Below are 16,509 nucleotides of genomic sequence, written 5' to 3'. Positions count from 1 at the left end.
TGGCACTAGGCTAGGTGGTACAGAAAGAGAAGAAAGAGATCAAGACAAAGTTCCTGCATCACAAACTTTATAATGTGGCAAGGAAAATGAATAAAAGCAAGTAACTATCAGTGTCAATATTATTACAAAAATATATATGCAGCATGTTTGTCATGAAACTTAATCTGCTTAGGAGTGTTAGGGATGGTTTTCCCTACAGGAAATAATATTTAATAGAGTACAAAGAAAATGAATAGGAACTAATAAATGAAGATGGGATTAAAGGAAGAGAAAGACACTATTTAGGTCACTATCATGTACAGTCTATAAAGTACAGTCTATGTTAGTGTTGTTGTAATTTTCCTTTTTCTGATTATAAAATAACTTTGTTTTGATATTATATTATGTATCTCTCAATGCAAAATATAAAGTGTTAACTCCCTCCAATTACTATGACTCCTGCTAACAGTTTGGGGTATGACTTACAGATATTTTTTCTATTTATCAAATATTATATACATGCATACACACCTAAAATAGGGCTCTTCTATAATAGAGTTGCATATGCCTCATAAATCTAGTGGATCTCTTTTCATACCAATAAATATAAAAGCATCTTATCTTCTGATACATGAAGTATCAAAACTAAACCAATTGCATGTCAACATTGTTTTTGTTCTTAATAATATCACTACCCATGCTAAAACAAATAGTCTCTGTGTATATTATTTCAATTATTTCCAGAATAACTTATAAGAGTTGGAAATTCTGGACAAAATTTAAAACATGATGCTAATAAGAAATGCTTTCTTAAATTGAGTACATTTGTGCACACCTATTATTCCAGAGATTCAGGAGGCTGAGGCAAGAGGATCACAAGTTCAAGTGCAGTCTCAGCAATCTAGCAAGGCTCTAAGCAACTTAGCAAGAACTTGTCTCAAAATAAAAAATAAAAAGGGGTGGGGATGTAGCTCAGTGGTAGAGTGCTACTTTGGTTCAGTCCCCAGGAATCACCCCCTGCCAAAAAGAAAGCTGTTCATAAATAATATAAGTGCTATTATCAATATACTCACTTTTAAATAGAATATCATCTATGTTTATTCATAAAATATTAAAATATATCTAAAATATATTATAAAGTCCCTTAATTCTACTACATGTTTATTAAAAATGCTAACTCATTGAGGTCAGTTAGCTAAAATGAAACAAAAATGCTTAAATTTATTCAGTCAACATTCACTTATTTCTTCAGGATATTGTAGAGGGAAATAAAGAAACTAGATGGAACTTTTCTGAGCAATATTTAATAACCATAAAACAAACTGTGAACTTTGTATTTTAATGTTAATATTCACTTATTTTTAGTTTATCTTGATGTCTTTGTTTGATTCCTGCAGTAAAACATTAATTAATATTCATGAATTCACTAAGATTCACCTTGATTTGAGCTGATATTGAAAGATACTGACAATACCTTTTAAAAGTAGCTATCTTATCTCAGAGACTTGGAAGCCTGAGGCAGAAAGATCAGAAGTTCGAGGTCAGCCTGGGCAACTTATGAAGACTCTGTCTCAAAGTAAAAATAAAAAGGGATGGGGGTATAATTCAGTGGTAGAACAACACTGGGGTTAAGTACTGCAAAACAAATAAATAAGTAAAAAAATTAAATCAAAAAAGTGACTACCTTGCAATTTGGAAAGATAGCATTAAATCACTCATTATTATCCAGCATTGAGCTACATTTTCAATTTGCTAATTTATGGAATATCATCAGTAGTTATTTAAAAAAATGAAAGCAGTTTAATTTCTTTTTTATACCAACATAAATTTAAAGTCTCACCTTTTATTTTATTTAAACAAAAAATTCTCATCTTCATTCAGAATTTCAGGCCAGTAATAAATAGAATTTTTCAACTAAAATGCTTGAACACTATACTCTCATTTTAATAATCCCAATCTGTTATTCATAGCTTACAATTCATCCTCTATCTCTGACAGTACATGCAAAGTTGAAGTTATTTTATCAGTAAAAATATCCAGATAAAAGTAATAATTTTGATAGATTCCAGGCTCCTTACTCCAGTTTTGACAGAAAATTTAAAATGAATGTTACCATAATGTTCTTTTTATAATAAATCATGCAGCTTTTCAAAGGAAGTCCAGCTAGCAAAGACCCTGCAGAGCAGTTAATATCTTAGTGAATCCATCTTGGCTCAGAATTGTTCCTCAGACATGAGGTAAACCAGAGGTAAACTTTAGCCAAACTTGGGGCTACATACCTATAATCTCAGCGACTTGGGAGACTGAGGTAGGATGATCACAGATTTGAGACTAGCCTCAGCAATTTAGCAAGGCCCTAGTCAACTTTGTGATACCCTACCTCAAAGTAAAAAAAATAGGGCTGGTGATGTAGCTCAGTGATAGAGTGCCCCTAGGTTCAATCTCCAATATAAGAAAAAAGAAGAAGAAGGAGGAGGAGGAGGAGGAGGAAGAGGAGGAGGAGGAGGAGGAGGAGGAGGAGGAGGAGGAGGAGGAGGAGGAGGAGGAGGAGGAAGGGAAGAGAAAAAGAAGACTGTATTGATAATCACATAACTTCATCTGCTAATCTATCTCTCAGTGCTGTTTTTGTAATCCGGCTACTGTCAGACACTGATATCTTCTCCTTGGGTCTATTTAGATCTCATTAGTGGTTTATTTAGATCTTCCTTATATTCGAATCATCTGCTGAATCTCTTTCTCCTTAACTGCAATTCCTCAATACAACCTTTAGCATTGTTACTTTCCCTCCTTTCCCCACCAATACTTTATTTATGAAAAGATTTCAACCTGCTATTTCAAGAAATAGTAGTACAATCAATATCCATCTATCCTTTGCCTATGTTCATTCATTGCTACCTTCTGCCACATTTTTACTTTGTTTTCTGTCCACATAGACTTTTAATTCTGAACTATTCAGAAGTAAGTTACAAGATCTCATGACACTTTTCCCTTAAATACTTAAGGACATATCTCCTAAGCATAATCAATATAACTGTAAACCATGTCTACACCTAAGAAATGTAATAAGTGAGTGATCATGGTGTACAATATAGATAAGAGTTTGAAACCACATTTTTCCCATGGTGCAATTTCCTTTGTAGCAATTTTTGTTGTTTTTCTTTCTCTTGTTGCAGGACCTAATTAAACATCAGTCATTCATTTACTCTAGTGCATCTTTCTAAACCTGTGGTTGCTGTGTAGTATGTCATGTACTGGCACAATTTAACCATTTCCCCAGTGTTGAATAATTGTGCTGTTATAATTTTAAACACTTGACTTGCATCATGAAAGAAATATATGATGATCATAGACAAAGCAGGAAATGCAGATGAAATACAAACAATAACAAACCAAATTCCTACTATTCCTGTATAATATTTGTTTATATGTTGATGTACATTCTTTCTGTTTATGTTTTGTGTATGGGCAGAGGTCTAAATTAAAAAATGCTCACAAAAACAATCATAATAAATATATGTATTACATGGGCATGTATTATCCTTAGGTAAGTTCTTGTGGATGTGTATATGTTCTAGGATTAGCAGTAGGTAGGTAAGCATTTCTCCATCAATAAGTACTCCTTGGTCATTTCTATCTAATGGCTGCTTGAAAGTTCTTTACTTGTCATAATTATTTAATCAATTTTCTATGTTTATATAATTATTCTTAATATTTTAAGAAAGCAATAATTAATATTATTTTAATTAAATTATTTTGCTACATTAATCATTGTGTAAGATATATTGCTAACCTGGAAATGGATTATAGAAAGTCATTTTAAGTCTTTATGTGTGTATTGCCAGACTGCTCCAGAGAAAGTTGCTACCAATCTCTATTCCTACAAGAAATTTGTGGGAAATTCCTCTGTGTGATACTATGAGAAAGAGAGATAAGGCAATATTTTATCATTACTATTGTGAACTGAGCATACTATAGTAATGTAGCTACATTAATGTTTATAGCAGCTCAATTCACAATAGCTAAACTGTGGGACCAACCTAGATGCCCTTCAGTAGATAAAGAAACTGTGGTATATATACACAATAGAATATTCTCAGCATTAAAAGAGAATAAAATTATGGCATTTATAGGTAAATGGATGGAGTTGGAGAATATCATGCTAAGTGAAGTAAGCCAATCCCCACAAAACCAAAGGCTGAATGTTCTCTCTGGTAAGTGGATGCTGATCCATAATGGGGGTGGGTGGAATGGGAAAAATGGAGGAACTTTGATGGGGCAAAGGGGAGGGAAGGATGGGAAGGGGGAATGGGGACAGGAAAGATGGTGGAATAAGGTGGACACCATTACCCTAGATACATGCATGGATGCACTTTTGGTGCAACCCTACATTGTGTACAACCAGAGAAATGAAAAGTTGTGCTGCAATTGTGTACAATGAATCAAAATGCATTCTGCTGTCATATATACCTAATTAAAATAAATAAATTAATTTAAAAAACTGTGCACATCATAATAATGGTCATTCTTTTTAAAAAAATTTAATACCTTTATTTTATTTATTTATTTTTATGTGGTGCTAAGAATCGAACCCAGTGCCTCGCACATGCTAGGTGAGTGCTCTACCACTGAGTCACAACCCCGGCCTTCATTCTTTTTCCTGGGGAACTCACAGTATTTTTGATACTGTACAAATCTTCTAAGAATTGGAAAAGGCTATATTCAAAGTGACAGTCATGTGTGACCTCTAAGACAACTTTATCACTGGGGGTATACCCAGTCTTGCAAAGTCTCTGTCAGTACCATCATCTAAGTACACCACCTATTGCTGCAGTCAGTAATGGTGGTCAAAGTTCTTTCCTATTCTTCTCGAAGTCATTCCATTAGTCCCTTGGCTACTCCCCACAAACTGTCCCTTCCCTTTTGTTTTTCTCCAATGTTTACTATTTTTTTTTTCGTGTAGTCACTCGTACACAGTATTTCTCATCTACTATGTGCCTCAGTATACAGTTCTTAGTGCTGTTACCTTCTCATGCTCTGCTCTGCTATCCTTTATCGGTCTCATCTCACTAAAGTCACAATTGCTATCCTACGACTGTTCAATAACAGCAGTAAAAATCGTGCCCTAAAAATGCTGTAAAGGCTGAAAGTAAAGGCTTCCTTTTAATTATTCTGTCTAGTGACCTTGGTAAAATCTTCCCTTCTCTGATTTCAGACCACTGTTTTGAATTCTTGTGGGTACATTTAACTGTTGGCTAAGACTGGATATTGATTATCTTCAGCAATATTGGATCACCTCCCAGTCCTGCAGTCTCCACATGGGCAAGATTGCTTGTGTTGTTAAATTGCATTCCACTTCAGGGAAATTCCTCTTATAAGATATTCAGTGACATTACATAGTTATTTACCAGTGATACTTTCACTCTTCTCTGTCTAGAAAATTTAAATCATATTTTCCACTATTAAATGGTACATCCTTGGGAAAAGGAAATAAAACTACTTTTCAAATTTATTCTTCCAGGAAAGAAAAGAAAACCTAACTTTCATAATTAAAACTAATACAGGTTAAAATCAAATTATTTACAGAGATTTCTAAAATTATTGTTTGACATAATATCTACTTTGATTCATAATATCATCTTTGATTCTATGGATGCTATAAGGCATTAATTAGAAATTCTGGTATCATACTTTCTGCTAATTTTTAAAATGTCAAAGAATCAAGTCCCATAGCTGTAGGAACAAAATACTGTATCATTAAAAAAAATCAGTCTCAACAAGGAAGATGAACCAACCAGTGTTTCAGCGTAGAAAATACACATTTGACTTTATCAACATAAGATGCACTTACATATTTTGAAAACAGAATCTTTTGCATAATAGGATAAGAAAATAGAGTCCTACAGACTGAATTAATCAGACACCTAAATTTCTTGCCTCCCTGAATTTGAATAAAGCTCAGAGATTAAATTTTTTGAGAAATATAAATGATTATACTCTTTTCTCATCATTACTGGAAGGTGTATTTTGGAAATTAGCAGGGTTTTTTTTTTACATGTGTTAAAAAATCTTTTCAGAGGTGCAAAATTTAAGACAGCAAATGACAAATATCAAACTAAGTGTTTGTTATGCTGTAATATTTAGTAGGAAGTTATCTTGGCACTCTGACAAATCCTAAAATATTTGCTGCACATCTGAATATTAAAATCTAGGGCTCTTTGAAATTTGCTGAACTGATTCCATCTTGTGACTGCCTACAAAGAGAGATAATATTGAATCCACCACACTTGATCACATAAACTATGGACGAGCAAGTTATTTTTTGGTATAAATCTTAGGTGCAATCAAACAAATACCGATTGATAACAGCAAAGTAATATACCATAAGGACAGAGAGAGCCAACTACCCCATTCTAGAAGAAGAAGGGACCACTGACTTCAAATGGGATTCCTTATCAGAACTTTGTCATCCAGATCGATTCTCTCATTCTCACCAGCGAGCTCTGGACCATCCATGATATGGGACTGATTGATTTACTGACTGGCACCTATTTAATCTTTTTGCTAACAGTGAGTTTATATGAGCTTCTTATTTGGTACAGAAAATGACCTAACCTGAATTTTTCTTCAGCATTATCTATGTTTCTCATAGATACTCCTGCCATTCAGCTTTGACCTCTAGCCACAGTCCTCTCTTCTTCAATTTGTAAATCCAGATTCCAACTCCCTAGTGTCCACTCATCTCCCATTGATAAGTTCTTACTCTATCCTTTAGTCCATAGATTGCTTAGATCTAATACCTACCATCTCAACTGATTCTAGATCCCTCTAACAACTCTTGGAACTGGGTGCTCTGAGAGGTTTGGTGGTATTCCCAACAATTCTCAGTTTGGGTAGGCCACTTGTTTCTAGGTGCTGGCAAAGCTGGGTACTTGGATCAGAGTTTGTTTCTCTTTACCTCTGACTCCCTGTGTTTAAAATTAGAAACAATATTGGGAACCTAAAATGAATGAAATAACGAGTAGCATACAAATTGGTAGAGATTTGGGAAAATGGTTCATTTATTTATATACAGGAAAGGCCTACCTCTCCATTATCCCACTCTGCCTTCCTATGGAATATTTCAAAGTAAAGATCCAAAATTATCTTTTTCATATTCCTCATTATGTTTTCCTACCTCACATTACCATTATCTGCTGGACCAGGTAACTCCAGTTCTTGATTCTCTTGGCCTACACAGTAGGAACAAGGCTCCTTTCACTCAGTTCATTCATTTACCTTCGTCTACTTTTTAGCTTGCAAAGTTTTTTGAAATAACTAATCTGTTATTCTTTGTCTTGATGAGTTTATATGGTTTTTCTTTTCCTTTTAATGGGAAAAGAAAGAAGGAAATGCAAGAAGAAAATTCATGTAATCAATCAATTACCATATTGGAGCAGAAACTCCCAAGTTCCATATCTTTCTTTTCTCCTCCCTCCCTCCCTCCCTCCCTTCCTTCCTTCCTTCCTTCCTTCCTTCCTTCCTTCCTTCCTTCCTTCCTTCCTTCCTTCAGTTCTGTATTAGGAAATGAAGCCAGAATATTCTACTACTGAGCTACATCCCCAGTCCTTTCTATTTTTTTATTTTGAGACAGGGCCTGTTCAGTTGCTGAGGCAGGCCTTGAACTTACATTCCTCCTGCCTCTTCCTCATAAGTTTCTGGAGTTAGAGGTACACAACTACCATGCTTGGCTCCAATTTCCATTTTTTTCTGAGAAATACTTACACATGACAGCCTGAAAAAATCTTTCCTTTTTTACTTTCTATTTAGAAACAATGTTCAATTACTAAAAATCTTCACTTTTGCAGTAATAAAAAATAAAAGAATTCCAAACAGTAATTCATAGATCATGAAACCTGTTTTTGAGTATTTGGTACTACAGCAATTTGTTTAATTACAAATATATTTATAATGATAAAAATCAAACAAATTAATTTTGAAATGCATGTTTATAGTGTATACTTTTGTCTGTGCAATATAATTATTTTAAAATAAGCAATATGGGAAATTGTTTTAATTGGTCAAACTCAAAAAAATTTTATGTCATGAATGTTATTGTTTGCATTCAAATCAACATATTATAAATATATTTAATAATAAATTGATCTAAATGCATTTCTTCAAATTATTTCATCATGTACTATGTAAAAAATAAGGATTTTAAGGCCTCATTAAGTAAATTTAATTGTGAAAAGGAATTGTGACTCAAAAAATTATTTATGTATTACTTATTTTTGACTCAAGTTTTATAAAGTACTAAATGAAATGCTTTTCATTCCTTTCAACTACTGGTGAAACTAATAGTTCTATTATTTGTAATTACATTTTATCATTCACATATTTCTTAAAGTACATTTTGAAGGTGCAAGATTTTAAATTTTCTTTCTTTTTTTTTCTTTTTTTTAAATTGGTTGTTCACAACATTACAAAGCTCTTGATATATCATATTTCATACATTAGATTGAAGTGGGTTATGAACTCCCAATTTTACCCCAAATGCAGATTGCAGAATCACGTCGGTTACACAGCACAATTTTACATAATGCCCTATTAGTAACTGTTGTATTCTGCTACCTTTCCTATCCCCTAATATCCCCCCTCCCCTTCCCTCACATCTTCTCTCTCTACCCCATTTACTGTAATTCATTTCTCTCTTTGTTTATTTTCCCATTCCCCTCACAACCTCTTATATGTAATTTTGTATAGCAAAGAGGGTCTCCCTTCATTTCCATGCAATTTCCCTTTTCTCTCTCTTTCCCTCCCATCTCATGTCTCTGTTTAAAGTTAATCTTTTCTTCCTGCTCTTCCTCCCTACTCTGTTCATAGTTGCTCTCATTATATCAAAGAAGACATTTGGTATTTGTTTTTTAGGGATTGGCTAGCTTCACTAAGCATAATCTGCTCTAGTGCCATCCATTTCCCTGCAAATTCCATGATTTTGTCATTTTTTAGTGCTGCATAATACTCCATGGTGTATAAATGCCACATTTTTTAATCCATTCATCTATTGAAGGGCATCTGGGTTGCTTCCACAGTCTAGCTATTGTGAATTGTGCTGCTATGAACATCGATGTGGCAGTATCCCTGTAGCATGCTCTTTTCAGGTCTTCAGGGAATAGTCCGAGAAGGGCAATAGCAGGGTCAAATGGTGGTTCCATTCCCAGATTTCCCAGGAATCTCCAAACTGCTTTCCAAATTGGCCGCACCAATTTGCAGTCCCACCAGCAATGTACAAGTGTACCCTTTTCTCCACATCCTCGCCAGCACTTGTTGTTGTTTGACTTCATAGTGGCTGCCAATCTTACTGGAGTGAGATGGTATCTTAGGGTGGTTTTGATTTGCATTTCTCTGACTGCTAGAGATGCTGAGCATTTTTTCATGTACTTGTTGATTGATTGTATATCCTCCTCTGAGAAGTGTCTGTTCAGGTCCTTGGCCCATTTGTTGATTGGGTTATTTGTTATCTTATTGTCTAATTTTTTGAGTTATTTTTATACTCTGGATATTAGGGCTCTATCTGAAGTGTGAGGAATAAAAATTTGTTCCCAGGATGTAGGCTCCCTATTTACCTCTCTTATTGTTTCTCTTTCTGAGAAAAAACTTTTTACTTTAAGTAAGTCCCATTTGTTGATTCTTGTTATTAACTCTTGTGCTATGGGTGTCCTATTAAGGAATTTGGAGCCCGACCCCACAATATGTAGATCTGAGCCAACTTTTTCTTCTGTCAGACGCAGAGTCTCTGATTTGATATCAAGCTCCTTGATCCATTTTGAGTTAACTTTTGTTCATGGCGAGAGAAAGGGATTCAGTTTCATTTTGTTGCATATGGATTTCCAGTTTTCCCAACACCATTTGTTGAAGATGCTATCCTTTCTCCATTGCATGCTTTTAGCCCTTTATCAAATATAAGATAGTTGTAACTTTGTGGATTAGTCTCTGTGTTCTCTATTCTATACCATTGGTCCACCCGCCTGTTTTGGTACCAGTACCATGCTGTTTTTGTCACTATTGCTCTGTAATATAGTTTGAAATCTGGTATCGCTATACCGCCTGATTCACACTTCCTGCTTAGAATTGCTTTTGCTGTTCTGGGTCTTTTATTTTTCCATATGAATTTCATGATTGCTTTATCTATTTCTACAAGAAATGCCGTTGGGATTTTGATTGGCATTCCATTAAACCTATAGAGAACTTTTGGTGATATTGCCATTTTGATAATGTTAGTTCTGCCTATCCATGAACAGGGTATATTTTTCCATCTTCTAAGATCTTCTTCTACTTCTCTCTTTAGGGTTCTGTAGTTTTCATTGTATAAATCTTTCACGTCTTTTGTTAGGTTGATTCCCAAGTATTTTATTTTTTTGGAGGATATTGTGAATGGAGTGTTTTTCCTCATTTCCGTTTCAGAAGTTTGGTCGCTGATATACAGAAATGCCTTTGATTTATGCGTGTTGATTTTATATCCTGCCACTTTGCTGAATTCATTTATTAGTTCTCATAGTTTCTTTGGGTCTTTTAGGTATAGAATCATGTCGTCCGCAAATAGTGATAATTTAAGTTCTTCTTTTCCTATTTTTATGCCTTTAATTTCTTTTGTCTGTCTAATTGCTCTGGCTAGTATTTCAAGGACTAAATTAAATAGTAGTGGTGAGAGAGGGCATCGCTGTCTTGTTCCAGATTTTAGAGGGAATGCCTTCAACTTTTGTCCATTCAGAATGATGCTAGCCTGAGGCTTAGCATAGATAGCTTTTACAATGTCAAGGTAAGTTCCTGTTATCCCTAATTTTTCTAATGTTTTGAACATAAAGGGATGCTGTACTTTGTCGAATGCTTTCTCTGTGTCTATCGAGATGATCATCTGGTTCTTATCTTTAAGTCTATTGATGTGGTGAATAACATTTATTGATTTCCGTATATTGAACCATCCTTGCATCCCAGGGATGAATCCTACTTGATCATGGTGCACAATTTTTTTGATGTGTTTTGGTATTCGATTCGCCAGAATTTTATTGAGGATTTTTGCATCTAGGTTCATTAGAGATATTGGTCTGTAGTTTTCTTTCTTTGAGGTGTGTTTGTCTGGTTTCGGAATCAGGGTGATGTTGGCCTCATAGAATGAATTTGGAAGAGCTCCCTCTTTTTCTATTTCCTGAAATAACTTGAAAAGTATTGGTATTAATTCTTCTTTAAAGGTTTTGTAAAACTCCGCTGTATACCCATCGGGTCCTGGGCTTTTCTTGGTTGGTAGTCTTTTGATGGCTTCTTCAATTTCATCCATTGATATTGGTCTGTTCAAATTCTGTGTATCCTCCTGACTTAGTATGGGAAAATCATATGACTTAAGAAATTTATCGATGTCTTCACTATCTTCTATTTTATTGGAATATAGGTTTTCAAAATAATTTCTAATTGTCTTCTGTATTTCTGTAGCATCTGTTGTGATATTGCCTTTTTCATCCCGTATGTTAGTAATTTGAGTTCTCTCTCTTCTTCTCTTCGTTAGCATGGCTAAAGGTCTGTCGATCTTATTTATTTTTTCAAAGAACCAACTTTTAGTTTTGTTAATTTTTTCAATAGTTTCTTTTGTTTCCATTTCATTGATTTCCGCTCTGATTTTAATTATTTCTTGCCTTCTGCTACATTTGCTGTTGGTTTGCTCTTCCTTTTCTAGGGCTTTGAGATGAAGTGGGAGCTCATTTATTTGTTGTTTTTTTCTTTTTTTTTTGAGGAATGACCACCAGGCAATGAATTTCCCTCTTAAAACTGCTTTCATTGTGTCCCATAGATTCTGATATGTTGTGTCTGTATTTTCATTTATCTCTAAGAACTTTTTTATTTCCTCCTTTATGTCTTCTGTAACCCATTGATCATTCAGTAACATATTGTTCATTTTCCATGTGATGTAGGATTTTTCCTTCCTTCTTTTATCATTGATTTCCAGTTTCATTCCATTATGATCAGATAAAATGTATGGTATTATCTCCACCCCTTTATATTTACTGACGGTTGGGGCTGGGGATGTGGCTCAAGCGGTAGCGCGCTCGCCTGGCATGCGTGCGGCCCGGGTTCGATCCTCAGCACCACATACCAACAAAGATGTTGTGTCCGCCGAGAACTGACGGTTGCCCTATGGCATAATATATGGTCTATCTTTGAGAAGGATCCATGTGCTGCTGAGAAAAAAGTATATCCATTTGATGATGGTTGATATATTCTATTTATGTCAGTTAAGACTAGGTTATTGATTGTGGTATTGAGTTCTATAGTTTCTTTATTCATCTTTTGTTTGGAGGATCTGTCCAATGGTGAGAGAGGTGTGTTGAAGTCACCCATAATTATTGTGTTGTGGTCTATTTGATTCTTGAACTTGAGGAGAGTTTGTTCTATGAATGTCGCAGCACCATTATTTGGTGCATAAATATTGATAATTGTTATGTCTTGTTGGTGAATGGTTCCTTTTAACAGTATATAATGTCCTTCCTTATCTCTTTTGATTAACTTAGTCTTGAAGTCGATTTTATTCGATATGAGGATGGCCACCCCTGCTTGCTTACGAGGACCGTGTGCGTGGTATATTTTTTCCCATCCTTTCACCTTCAGCCTGTGTATGTCTTTTCCAATCAGATATGTCTCCTGGAGGCAGCATATTGTTGGATTTGTTTTGTTAATCCATGATACCAGCCTATGTCGCTTTATTGGAGAGTTTAAGCCATTAACATTCAGAGTTACTATTGATATATGGTTTGTACTTCCAGCCATGTTTGATTATTTATCCATTTTTAAAAAAAATTAGTTTGTTTCTCCATGATTATCTTTCCCCTCGCCCTCTGTCTTTACCGAGGTACTTCCCACTGATGGTTTTGGTTATTGTTTTTCATTTCTTCCTCATGTAGTGTTTTGCTCAAAATGCTTTGCAATGCTGGTTTTCTGGCTGCAAATTCTTTTAACTTTTGTTTATCATGAAAGATTTTTATTTTGTTGTCATACCTGAAGCTTAATTTTGCTGGATACAGAATTCTTGGTTGGCATCCACTGTCTTTCAGTGTTTGAAATACATTGTTCCATGACCTTCTTGCTTTCAGCTTCTGTGATGAAAAATCCGTTGTTAACCTTATTGGTTTACCCCTGAATGTAATCTGTCTCCTTTCTCTTGTAGCTTTTAATATTTTCTCTTTGTTCTATATATTGGATATCTTCATAACAATGTGTCTTGGCGTTGGTCTACTGTGATTTTGTGTGCTCGGTGTCCTGTATGCATCTTCAATTTGTATATCTGTTTCCTTTTATATTTCTGGAAAGTTTTCTGTAATTATTTCATTCAGCAGGTTACTCATTCCCTTGGTTTGAATCTCTGTACCTTCTTCTATCTCGATGACTCGTAAGTTTGGTTTTTTTATGTTATCCCATAACTCTTGGATGTTTTTCTCATGATTTTTTTACCAGCCTTTCTGAGTTGGCTAGACTCTTTTCAAGATGATATATTTTGTCTTCATTATCTGACGTTCTGGCTTCTACTTGCTCCATTCTGTTAGTGATACTCTCACTTGAGTTTTTAATTTGGTTTATCGTTTCCTTCATTTCTAGAATTATTGTTTGATTATTTTTTATAATCTCTATCTCCTGATAAAGATGCTTAACTTCTTCTTTTATCCATTTGTGTAATTCATTCTCAATGTGTTCTTTCACTGCTTGAATTTGCTGTCTCGTATCCTCTTTAAGGTTCCATTCCATCTGTCTAAGGTGTTCCTTGAGTTCTTTATATGACCATTTTTCTGATGACTCTAGGTCCTCCTGAATATTTAGGCTGTCCTGCATTGTTTGTACTCCTTTTCTTCCTTGCTTTTTCAAGTTGCTCATGTTACTTCTTGTTCTGTTTGACTGCTGAGTTACTGTTTACTCCTATAAATTTATTTGATGCTGTAGCCGCAGGTTTCAATGAAGTTATCTCTTCCACCGCAGTCTGGTGATGTCAGTTCTCTGCCATGGTGGTATCTCTTGCAAATGGCGATAGTTCATTTCCCTTTGCCGGGTGACCAATGCAATGGGTGGGTCCTTACTGTCTCTCCCAAGCCCCGTTTCAAACCTGTGGCCACTACCTATGAAGGCTCGGTTGGCATTTACCTCTGTAGGAACAGAAGGGCCAATCAGTTGTTTCAACTGGATGGATTAGTGCTGAGTCACAGCTGTTTGTCTGTGCCCTTCATATTCCTGATAAACAGGTCTTCTAGCTGAGTCAAGTTTCTTGCCGTTCCCTGAATTCTCCTTGTTATACCCGCGGGAGCGAGGGCGACAGAGGGCGGTGGCTAGAGCACGGAGCTCCTCACAGCGGCCTCTGCTGCCCCTTAAATTTTCTTTCTTTCTTTTTTTTTTTTAAATTAATATGTATTTTCTGCTGGACACAGTGGTGCACATCCGTAATCCCTGCTACTTGGGAGTCAGAAGCAGGAGGATGGCAAGTTCAAGGCCAGCCTTAGCAACTCAGGAAGACCCTGTCTGGAAATAAATTTAAAAAATTAAAAAGGCTTGAGATGTAGTCAGGAGTAGAGCATCTCTGGCTTCAATCTCCAGAATGGAAAGAATATACACACACAAAACCCCAAGTGTTTTCTGAATAGTAATTATATGCCAGGAACTCCTCTGAGCATTGAGCTATAATAGCAAACAAAGCAGATGAGGTCTTTCATGAAGCTGCCATTCTTGGGGTGAGGTGTGAAGATAATGATGAATGATTAGACATAAATAAACAGCAGAGTTGTGACCAAAGCACATCCCAGAAATAAAGACATATGATAGAGAACATCTGACTCATGGAGTGAGGGAGACATTCTTTTTTTGGGTAGGTGACATTTATCCAAATTTTCAGTTTTTTCAAGAGGTGTTGGGATCATTGGAGTCTCATCCTTCCTTTTACATTGCTGAAACACTATGGAGAAAACACAGTAGCTCAACAACTCGAGCACATTGAGAGCCCCCCAATGGAGCCTGAACACAGGTAGTAGAAATCTTTTGGCATGTGCAGCTCAGCTCACAGTGACTTCCTATATCATCCCTTCTTCTTTCTTCAGGATTTGGCCCCACAGTCACCTTTGTAAACCAAGACATTGAATACCAAGACACTGAGCCCAGTTCCTTAGACAAGACCAAGACAGTTATTCCCTGAATGTGCTTGCTTAGAAACTGAAGAGGAGAACCAATTTAGACCCACATTTGGACCCACGTTGTCAAAGTTAATTTAATAAAAAAGAAAACTGAAGTAGATGTGCAGAGAGAAGCACTGGAAGAGAGGAAATTCTTTCTGGGTTTCTAGATTCTCAATTGCTTTCAGGTGTTCAAATTCATCCTTTCTTAGCCACTACAGCTACATTCCAACTCTGAAAACTTATCAGGAAGAAAAAGCTTAAAAAATTAATTCTAGCTTCCACTGGTTTCTATGATTAAAGGTGACTGATGTGTTAATGACAATGCAGACTTCATCTGAATATCCAGTATCAAATAAGCAACAAATTTTCACATGAACATAAAAGTCATGAGTAAGTCACACCTAACCTATTCATCACTTAAAACTACAGAAATATTTGTAGGATTTACAAAATAGCTCTACTTTATATGATTAATGTTGTATTGTTGGATTTTATTTTATTCCCATAAATAAGCCTAATCTATCTCCAAGACCAACACATCAGTATATATAAATTATAATGTCTGGTGCAATAATTCCTGATGAATCACTAAACTGATCTTTAGTTAAACCATCTTAAAGGTGTGTTTTTTGTTTGTTTGTTTGTTTTTTGTACCGGGGATTGAACCCAGGGATGCTTAACCACCAAGCTACAACTCCATCCCCTTTTTGTATTTTTTATTTAGGGACAAGTTCTTTCTAAATTGTTGAGGCTGGCTTTGAATTCATAATCCTCTTGCCTCAACCTCCCAAGCCTGGGATTACAAGCATGCACCACTATGCCTGGCCATATTTTAAAGATTTAATGTATGAATAAGTGAAATTGCTTCCAAATATATAACATTAAAATCTGAAATTTTGCTTATCATCTATAGAGTTTTAAAAATAAAATTGACCATGCTACTCATTTTTTAAGTGTACATATTGGTGGCATCAAGTACATTCACATTGGTAGTTTGAAACTTAACTCATATCACTACATGCACATAGGCTAGAATTATTATTATTACTATTGTTGAGTATTTTTTAACAAGTAACAATGTTACTCATCTGTAAGAGATAAAATTTTTATTAATGCATCAAACATTGGCTATTTTGTGTATGTTCTTGTGCTGGAAGTTAGAGATATGAAAATAAATAGCACATCCCTAAAAAGGTTTGATACTTGAAGAAATACCTGTACTAAAGTTTAATAAGTGGCAGTTTATAGAAGGTACAATAAGTTAAAATAAACAAAACCTTCACATTGAAGGAAATGCAGAAGCTAAGTTTTAGGAGATGGATAGGAGTTCATTGAGTGGAAAAGGCTGGGGGGA

This window comes from Spermophilus citellus, assembly GCF_964194105.1.
Source record: "Spermophilus citellus genome assembly, chromosome: 9".
Classification (NCBI taxonomy): domain Eukaryota; kingdom Metazoa; phylum Chordata; class Mammalia; order Rodentia; family Sciuridae; genus Spermophilus; species Spermophilus citellus.
Note: the sequence above shows the minus strand (reverse complement) of the source record.